This window comes from Mytilus edulis, chromosome 3 (assembly GCF_963676685.1).
Source record: "Mytilus edulis chromosome 3, xbMytEdul2.2, whole genome shotgun sequence".
Classification (NCBI taxonomy): Eukaryota; Metazoa; Mollusca; class Bivalvia; order Mytilida; family Mytilidae; genus Mytilus; species Mytilus edulis.
Window position 1 is genome coordinate 47,400,216 of NC_092346.1, and position 9,922 is coordinate 47,410,137.

General features: G+C 32.1%; 1 protein-coding gene across 1 annotated transcript in view; it reads left to right on the top strand.

The window, feature by feature from the left end:
- Nucleotides 1–9,922, top strand: part of LOC139516659 (uncharacterized) — a 117,558-nt gene that overhangs the window by 14,899 nt on the left and 92,737 nt on the right. The window lies entirely within an intron of this gene.

A 9,922-nucleotide genomic window follows, 5' to 3' on the forward strand; every position in this document is an offset into this window, starting at 1 on the left:
TTTAATTTATCACATTCTTAGATATATAAAATTGAAAGTAAAAGGACTTTATTAACGTGATATATAACCATTCTCCGTGCTTTCGATGACAAATAAATAAATCCATTCCTCTCCGTGAATAGTCTATGACATACAGTTGAAATTTATAGCTTCAGAACTGTAAACCAAACGATTGTTGAGATATTAAAATTATTTTCCCTTAGACCTCTCGCGTCTAGTAGTACAACCCTTGCTATATATTCAACTTAGAATGATGTGTAAATATTCCACCATTTTCAGAATGGGTACGGTAATTCCGATAACTAATTAGATCAGCACGTGGAAGAGAACCTTCCAATTTGTCCTGGAGAAGTCATCTAGTATTTATTATAAATTTGATGTTCTGGTACCGAATATGAATTAAATGCATGTCACTGAACGTTGGTTTTGTGGAATGTCTAAATATGCAGACACGTCTTGACGAAATTGAAATTTTGATGTGACTTTTATCTAGGCATGATTCAGGCCACTATCTTACAAACTCCCATCTTGTAGTAACAGTTAAACATTCTTCTTAGTTTAACTATTTTGCAGAATCAACTATTACGTGTTAATTTCGTCTTGTCCTTGAAATCCATGAAATACTTACGAGTCGACGTTAAGTGAGCTAAAAAGGAAATAAATTCTATAACTTCCACTGTTTTGTCTCACAAATTATCTTTGACATATTTTCGTACGGTTATTATTTTAAAAAAATCATCATACATACTAGGAAAAAACTTGTATACGCCAAACTGCCGTTTCGTCTACAAAAGACTCATCAGTATGATCAGTGACGCTTGAATTTAAAAAAATAAAAACTATAAACTTGCAGACCATTGAGAAACCAATGTTAATGGTTTTACTTCGTCTGTGGTGTCCGTGTGTACTGTCGTTAATTCATTGGAGGTGTCATTTTGTTTCTCCGGTTTACATGTTGTACTATACTATCTTATTAGTCTTTTATGCTTTCTGTGACCTTTCCATTAAAATGTCTTGTACCAAGACAGAAATATGACAGTTGTTATCAAATAGTTTGTGTTCATGTTCGTTAGTGTTTTTGTTGCAGTTCGGTGCCTCTGTTGTTCCGTTGTTTTCCTCTTATAGTTGATATGTTCACCTCGGTTTAAGTATGTAATCCGGATATGGTTTGACTAAATAAATTATAACTAAAACAGCTGTATGCTATTGTTGCCTCTCTTTTATTTTTTTTTATATAAAACAAATGTTGAAACACTATGGTCAATGGTTGAAACGTTTGTCGATTGTCTTAGAAATTTATGGGAGTTATAATAACATGTAACTTGCAGTACAAATTGAGACTTCACTCATCTTTAATTTATCATGTTTAGATCAAACGAACAATCACTCTGCCCTTATCTGTTTTAGCGGTACCGAAAATACCTTTAATCTTATCCAGACCTTTTTGTCCAATGGTTCAGTGTCTCTTTTCCGAATTGTTACACACCCATGTTTAATTGTCGTTACGCCTACAAATTATTGATTAAGTCGAAAATATAAAAACATTTTAACGTGAGTCTGAATGATGACTATCCCGTTAAGACACTCTTATGCTAAAACAAAATGCATATTAAGTTTCAGAGATAACAGATCTACTTTACCGATAGTTTATGAATTTGGTGATGTCTTATGGTATGATTCAATGCGACGGTGTCGCATGCGGAACAGGATCTGATCACCCAAACGGAGCACCTCAGGTCACAACTATTGGTGGAATTCGTGTGACTCACAATATAATATGAAAAGAAAATAGTTCTTAATTATTTTTGTTTTTTTAAATGAGGAATACATTTTTGTAATTTTAATTGTCATGCAAACAAGCTGGAGGTATAATAAGAAATATCCTGTCAGCTCAGAGGGTCAATATTTTATGTCTATATGTGTAATTGTATGGTGTAACAGTTTCCCTCCGCAGCTTACAAGAACTATGTTTTTCTATTTGAAAAGAGACACAATCAAAAGCATTGCAAGTACCCCCTTTTTCTCCATTTAACTGCAACATACTGTTCTTTTATGAAATATTGACGAGATAAAGTATTTTCATGTGAAATTGAAGACTAAAGCCAGATTAATTGAGATGAAGAAGATATAATCTAAATGAGTTGTCATAGTCGTATAAATCAGTGTCTCATAATTAAGATACGTGTCGTTAAGAATTTTTATTAGCCAAACAATTGTTATCTTTTTTTAATTACTCTTTTTTATCCATGGTGTTGTCATTTTATTTTTGACCTATGAGTTTGAATGCCTTATGATTTCTTTCGCCCTTTGTATATCCTCCCAAAACGACTGTCCGCTGAAAATATAAAAAAAAAATTCGAAAGCAGCATCAGCAGAATGAAATATCAAAAGCTTTTTTTTATATTCTGTAAGATGAACTGTAAACTGATAGTGTGTTAACAAGTTCTTGAGTATCTCTATATCACGAGTCGGAGCTTGGGACGAAAGTATGGCGGGTCGACGGAACTGCACTTTTTATAGTTAAAATAAACCAGCCGTTGGTCGAATTTCCGTCAATTAAGTACAATTTTAAAAAGAAGATATGGTATTATTGCCAATAAGAAAAATCTTCACATGAGACCAAAATGACACAAAAGTTAACAGCTATGGGTCATGGTACGGCCTTCAACAATGAACAAAGCCCATACCGCATAGTCAGCAATAAAAGGCCCCTAAATGACAGTGATAAACAATTCAAACGAGAAAACTAAAGGCCTAATTTAAGTATAAAAATATACGAAAAACAAATATGTTCTTATTTCCAGGATAATAGGATTGAAAAAGAGTAGGACACAACACTATACTCAGAAGTGGCTATCTAGTATATATAGTCTCTCTGTATCTTTATCTATATGAATACGTCGATTAATATTCGACGCTTTGTGATAGCATATTCAAAGCTATCTGCGCGTGTTGCGCTAACACTAGTGTCCTCTAGTTAGTTCAAGGTAATACTATTGGACACAAAGAAAGAGTTTGAATGTTGCGGAGTTTAAGTGGTGAGAACATCAAAACACCTATTATTTTTTCTCACTTTTTTCAATTATGTTTGTTGCTTGATAATTGTCAAACTTTTTCGCCTGGGTTCGTATTGGTCTGCTTGATTTTAAAAAGTCGTCTGGATCAATAGCATGTACCAGCCCCTCAACTACCTTGCATAAAAATATAACTTTTTGGCTTGTGCGTATTAGTTCTAGTTTGGTAACATGTCTTTTGCGCAGTCATCTTCTCTTGTTTTGTAATCGCCTGATATAAAGCGTGCTGCTTGTTCTTGTATTCGTTCTGTTTACTGTAGAGGTCAAATACTATTGCAGCGTATCCCATTGTTGATATAACATGAGAAATGCAAGTAGTCATCTTACATTCCAATGGACAGTATCTTAAGTTCCTTCTGAGAAAGTTTAAGGTTGAATTCGTCTTTTTTACTACGTCTGTAATGTGCGTACTCCACTTCGAGTCTTCTGATATCTTCCCTCCTATGTATGGGTTGTTTTGAATCTATTGAAGTATATGACCGTTGGGTGTGTTTTGAATGTTTTTGTAGATATTTGACTACTGAATTCTTCTCTATGAAATTATTGCCTCCATTCTTCATCATTTGCCGCACAATGAAATTGACCCTTGTGTACAATAACTCGGTATTTTCTCAATTTCCTATTTGGGCATATTCGTTTTTTTATTATTATATGCATTTGATATTGCGAATGTTTGTTTATGGTGATTTAATACTTTCTTTTCATATTAGGTGCCGGTTTGTGTTGTAATATGCTTTTTACATTTTTTATAATAGCTATAATGCAACAATTGAGCATGCAATAGATATAGGAAGATGTGGTATGAATGCCAATGACACAATTGTTTGCATGTGATGGTTTTTCAAGACAAAGAGAAAATATATTGATGTTTAAGAGTAAAGAATTGCAGTTGTTTACCTTTACAAATATGGATTAGTTTAATATATGTGCATATCATCTCAATTTTCATTAAATTAAATCCAAAAATATTTATTACTCTACTATTTGCCCTTTAAAACACCTGACATAATATTATAGTTTGCTAATTGAAAAATATTTTGGAAAAAAATTATATCCTGGTTGTAGGCATATGATACAGCTTCAAATCCAATGATGATTTTTTTTAAAGAAAGTATGCATACAAGCTATAACCCCCCTAGGAAATTCAAATTTGTAAGGAAAAATATAACTTCATGTGCTACTATAAGAGATAAAAAAATTTGAGATTTAACCAAAATTTACATTTATTTTTCATTCATATCCTTTGGATAGACACCCGTAACTTTTTTTTTAATTTCAGCAGATAAACAGAAGCGGATTTTTGTAAAAACATTATGAAATCTTCTGTACATAAATATGCTCTTTTACAATACGTATAACACTTCTTTGAAAATAATAGTCACAGGATTTTAGAGTTCGTATCTGTATGTTTATCAAATTAAAAAAAATCATCGTTGGCTTTTTAGTCAAAATTGGTACAACTAATTTGCATAGGTAATCATACATAATGCCATAAAAATAGAGTTACTCATTTTCAAGTTTAATCAGTTTAAATAATAAAAACATTCGAAAATTAATCTTTTCCTGATAAATCACAGTTGAAGTAATATGAAACGAGTGACTGGTAAAAAAAATAATGTTTATCCAATTCTTGAACCTATGCATGTATATATCCTAAACTAAGTCTTGTGTGCACAATTTTATAATTTTTACTCGTATAATCGTAAAAAAACAATTCTCTGTCTGTTATAATATAAGAAAATATGTCAGCAATTTAATTGTTGTGTTTTGAAGCCGCAGTTTACCGATTGTTACCTTTATAGTAAACAATCAACATAGAATCATGTATATTGAGAACGTGTATAAAATGTACAATAATACATACATTTATTTCAATGACAGATCCATGCGAATTGCGATCAGCGCATTTTTTACGACAAAGGTCACGATGAGTTCACTGCATACGGAAGACATAACGGCGAATTGTTAACCATGCGTATTGCAATCAGCGGATTTTTACGAGAAAGGTCACGCTGAGTTCACTGCATACGAAAGATATAACGGCGAATTGTTAACTGGAGGCAAACAATTAAATATAATAGACTTCTTTTAAATTTGGACAAATTATAGAATTGAATGTTCTTGAAAAAAAAAAATTTATATTAAAAACTAGTTATTTAGTAATAAAAAACCTAAGCATTTTTTTTAATTTGAAGTTTTATCAATAGCATATTGATGTAAATGAAGATATTCATGATGTTTTTATAAAATCCGCTTGTGTTTGTTTATCTGTCGAAATAAAAAAAGAAGTAAGGTGTGTCTATCCAAAGGATAAAAAATACCTAAAATATTGAGTTTTGTTTTCATTTTTACCCCTTTTATTCTTAAAGTATCACATATTGGTATTTTTTTTAATACGCATTTGAATTGCTTCAGTGAACAAAAGCTTGCACGCAAATTGTCGTTAAATATTCGTCATGAGATCGAAACTGTATCGTATGCCTTTAAGGGTAAAAATGCATGGATAAGTTTAATTTAAGTTTAAACGGTATTTGATTCAAATAGATTGAAATTGGATAGTTCAACCGGCAATGAATATGTAAGCCCTCTCCACTTAACAATGTACAATATTGTACATACAAACAAAACCACACATACACATACACAAACAAAGTGACAATACAGAATTATTTTCAAAACTATCTCATAGCTGACTGGAAGGATGCTTCAAACAGTTAAGTCAAATAAAAATTATAATTATTCCAAGAATGTTTCAAATACCTAGCTTCGTGACCTGAATTAAGGTTCGGAAAGTGCGTCATTTTGTGTTATTAAATATGGTTTTACTCCGTTTTTAATAGCTTTTATGTTAAATAGAAGAAGATTTCCTAACTGGTTTACATAAAATATCTTGCATACGTTCTAAATTTATAAACATTTCGTTTCCAATAATTTTTTGTTTAATCACTTAATAAAAAGAACGTGTAATATAAGATTACTGTACTAGTGTATTATTTGGTAACTTCCTTTTTGGACAAAAACGTGCGCATCTAAATGTCAAATCAGTAGTTCAATTGGTTTATTGTAAAGACACAAGAGGTTACTATCCAGATGATTTATGCATTGTATCAGTTTACTTCGCCTATTTGATAATATCGTGTTTACTTTTTTAAATGACATTTATCGGCCAGGTTACTGTTTTTCCGTCAATTTATATATCCTAAAAATATAGAAATTATCAATACCTAAAAATCTAAATCAGAATAAGTAATAAAGCAGTTGAAAACTATCTATAGTAACAATAAAATGTGACAGTGTAAATTAGTGAGTATATAATTGATACAAGAATAAGAGGTTCTTAAATTGTTGGACATTGGATATTACCATTTAGAACAGATTCAAAGTTTGCATTCTTTTAGTTTCTTCGGATGTTTGCATTATTATTGCTGTTTATATTAAATGTATGTACAGTGAGGTTACGTGCCGTGTTTTTTTAAACAAAGATTTGCGAGCACGGTGAATACTTTATAAATGGAGTGTTTATTTTAAAAGTCATATAGGCCATGTTTGGCTAACTTTGCAATTTGACTGTTTCTCTTTGAGGTAAACCGTACGATGACCTGGACAAGGGTGCGGTCAATATCATAGATGCTACGTAGGTCCGAGTAGATTTTGGCTACAGAACATATAACTAGCCGAGCTGCTAAAAAGATCTAGATAGCTTTAAAATATCATGCTATCTAGAGAATCAAAATGGCGTCCGGTAGGTTGTTATAAATGACGTCAACTAGATAGCCTAAGTACGTAGCATAGTGTGTAACATAAGTAAATATCTAAGACATATCAGCTTTACTAGCTGCTACGACATGAGACCACACCCGGGTCACATCTTTCGTATTTTGGTCATAGTAGATAGTTGTCTCATTGACCATTTACTTTCATATCAAAAACGTCCAATCGCGTCAATGTCAAGTTTCTAAAGTATGCCTACTATACTGTATGTACTATAAGTTACCATAAAAACTATTTTTTTGATAGCGCATATGTCAGATTTAAAAGTGTTGTTGTTGAGTTATTAATTTTTAAGTCAGTTTTGTTGCAATTTTGTAATTTAATTTTGCACATTTTGGCAGTTGGATCACTATTCAATTACTGCCACTTTAACCAGGTATGTGTGTTTTTGTAGCTCATTTCGAAACCATAAATAACTGTTATAGAAGTGTCAGTTTTAGCTAGATATAGAAACAGGTTTCATTTATCACGTTCTTCTGAAAATGCCCATACCACGTCAAAAATACTATAAACGTTTTCCTTTCGCTCCGTCGATTAATTTAGGAGAGCGTTGGATTTTTGACTTTGCCCCTTTGAACGTACCTTATCGTGGCATCTTCCAACTTACAAAACATATATGAATAATGTTCAAACATGAAGTCCTTCAAACGCTTAAAGTGCACACCCGTGGTAAAATATGAATATATTGTTTGGATCGGCATACGCTTTTTTATGAATGAGCTACCCGACGTCATAGAACGATGACGTCAAAATATAAGCATTTTACGGGAAAATACACGCTTGAGAATCCGAAAATCATCGCAACGAGGGAACGTTAACAATCGATGCTAAAATGTGAAATATAGGCCATTTGTTGTATAAATATAAGTACAATTATCATTTAGATTCATCCAAACCGATCTAAATGTGTTATAGTAAATAGTTTAAGCATGTCACTTATTCAGTTTGCTCCTTTCTTTTACGTCAATTTTATAGTACGTATACTTATGTGAACAGCCAATAATGCCTTCACCTAGAGCGCTTCGATCCAAACAAATAGCCGTATTTGTCCTTTTAGAATCGAAATAATTCATGGGAGCTTGAATATATTCAATTTTCAAAGTTTTTTCATGTGCAATCAGGGATTTCCCCGACCGATCTGCAAAAAGTATCGGAAATAAGTCGATAATATGGCCATGTGATTTCAAATAGTTTAATGTGGAAGTACAATGAAAGTTGTGACGTTTAGTACACGAAATTGCTATATTCTATATGACAACGACCTTTTATGGACTATAAATATCCTTATCACAATCATGGGACAAGGAAGTGCACAGCCAAATGTTAAATCTTCAAGTGCAGAACTTTTATTACAAAATTAATCACACGAAGGTAAAATCCTAACATTAATCGATTTGCTTCGATCTTTTCACCGTAGTTTGATTCCCTTTTAAAGAATCAATAATTTTTCCCATATACATCAGATAATCTAGATTAAAGCTCATCAGTAATAATAAACATACGAGCAACATAATCTTTGTTGTCCTGTACTGAGCCTGAAGCGAGTTCAAATTTTCTATATTTACTAGCATCGATTATTTTAATACCTAATACCTAACTAAGTATATATGTTATAGATAATGCATATTTTAAGGTTTTTCTTGTCGTAGAACACACCAAGGGGTGTCAGGATTGATCAAATGAAAGACCCAGTTATTTTCAATTGCTTTAATAGAGAACTGATGATTGTAAGAAAAATGTATCATTATCTTTGTACAGAGACTTCAGGAAACTTATTATCAAGATAAATGATTGTATCTGCCACGACCCCGATACTTCGGGTAATCAGATCTACCATTACTCGTTCGATCGTGTGTTTGTCCGTCATGCTTGAGTTACTTCTCTAAATTTTGAATATTATTTTATGTCTTGTATTTTGATTTTGAATATGCAGTTCAATAAAAAAAAAGTGCTAACTTAAACACAAAAATAATTAAGCTTTGTATTGAAGGTCATCGTAGTAATGCAGTTAGAGTATACAAAAGAACTTCTGCTGATCAACAAATAGAGGCATCGAATATTTTATATGGATTAAGACCGTCAGACGGAAGAAAGAAGGCAAAACCATCAGCAGCTGCGGTGCACCAGTTAGTAGTGCTTCGGTTGAATGTTCAACAGACGAGAGTAAAAAGAAAACTGTGACTTGCAACTTTTCTTTCAACTTTTCGTTATGATCAATTTATGTAAAATAAAATGAATTAAATCTGTTAACAACCAGTTAAAGTAGTTTTTCAATCTGGATAAAATAATGACCTGCCACAGATCATTATTTTATGCCTTGGAGCACATTGTATTGAAAAATGGTATCGTCCGGGTTTATTCTGAAAAAGAATGACCTATCGTTCTGAAAGAAAATAACTCCATGTAGGTATATAATGCAATCTACGTATTTTAAACTCTTATGGTCCTACACATTGTCGATACTTATATTTTTGTATAAAACTATGTAAAACTATCCTCGTATATACACTGAATCCCTTGGAAGTATACTTAAAATTAAAATTTTAAAAATACAGAAGTAAACTCTAAAGAAAATTCAAAACGGAGAGTCACTAATTCAAACGAACTTTTCAGTCGTTTGGAAATAATGACCTATTTGTTGATCTAGGACTTGGAAGTAGGATTTTCATAAATGCAAATATAATGCGATCGGTAATGAATCATTTTGATTGATTGGACGATGTTAAAAAGGCTTCTTTCAGCACTATTGGTTGTTTTGGTAGTCAATTTAAATTTTACACGGGAAAATAAAGTGCATGAAGAGAACCAACGACCTTCGGTATATATATAGGAAAACTTACAATTATAGTCAAAGGAGATTAGAGTGGGGCTTACTTAGATTCAGAATTAAACGATTTTGAACACTTGGCCACCGATGACCCTAGTCATTTTATAATAGTCTATGTAACATATATGGCACGTCCTTTACAACTGATATCTTTGGAAAGGTCCTAGTGAGGTGTTGATTTGTTACTCCGCCATATTCGGATATGCGTGTCTTAAACCTAAAGTTCAGTGGCTGTCGTTTGCAGTTGTCT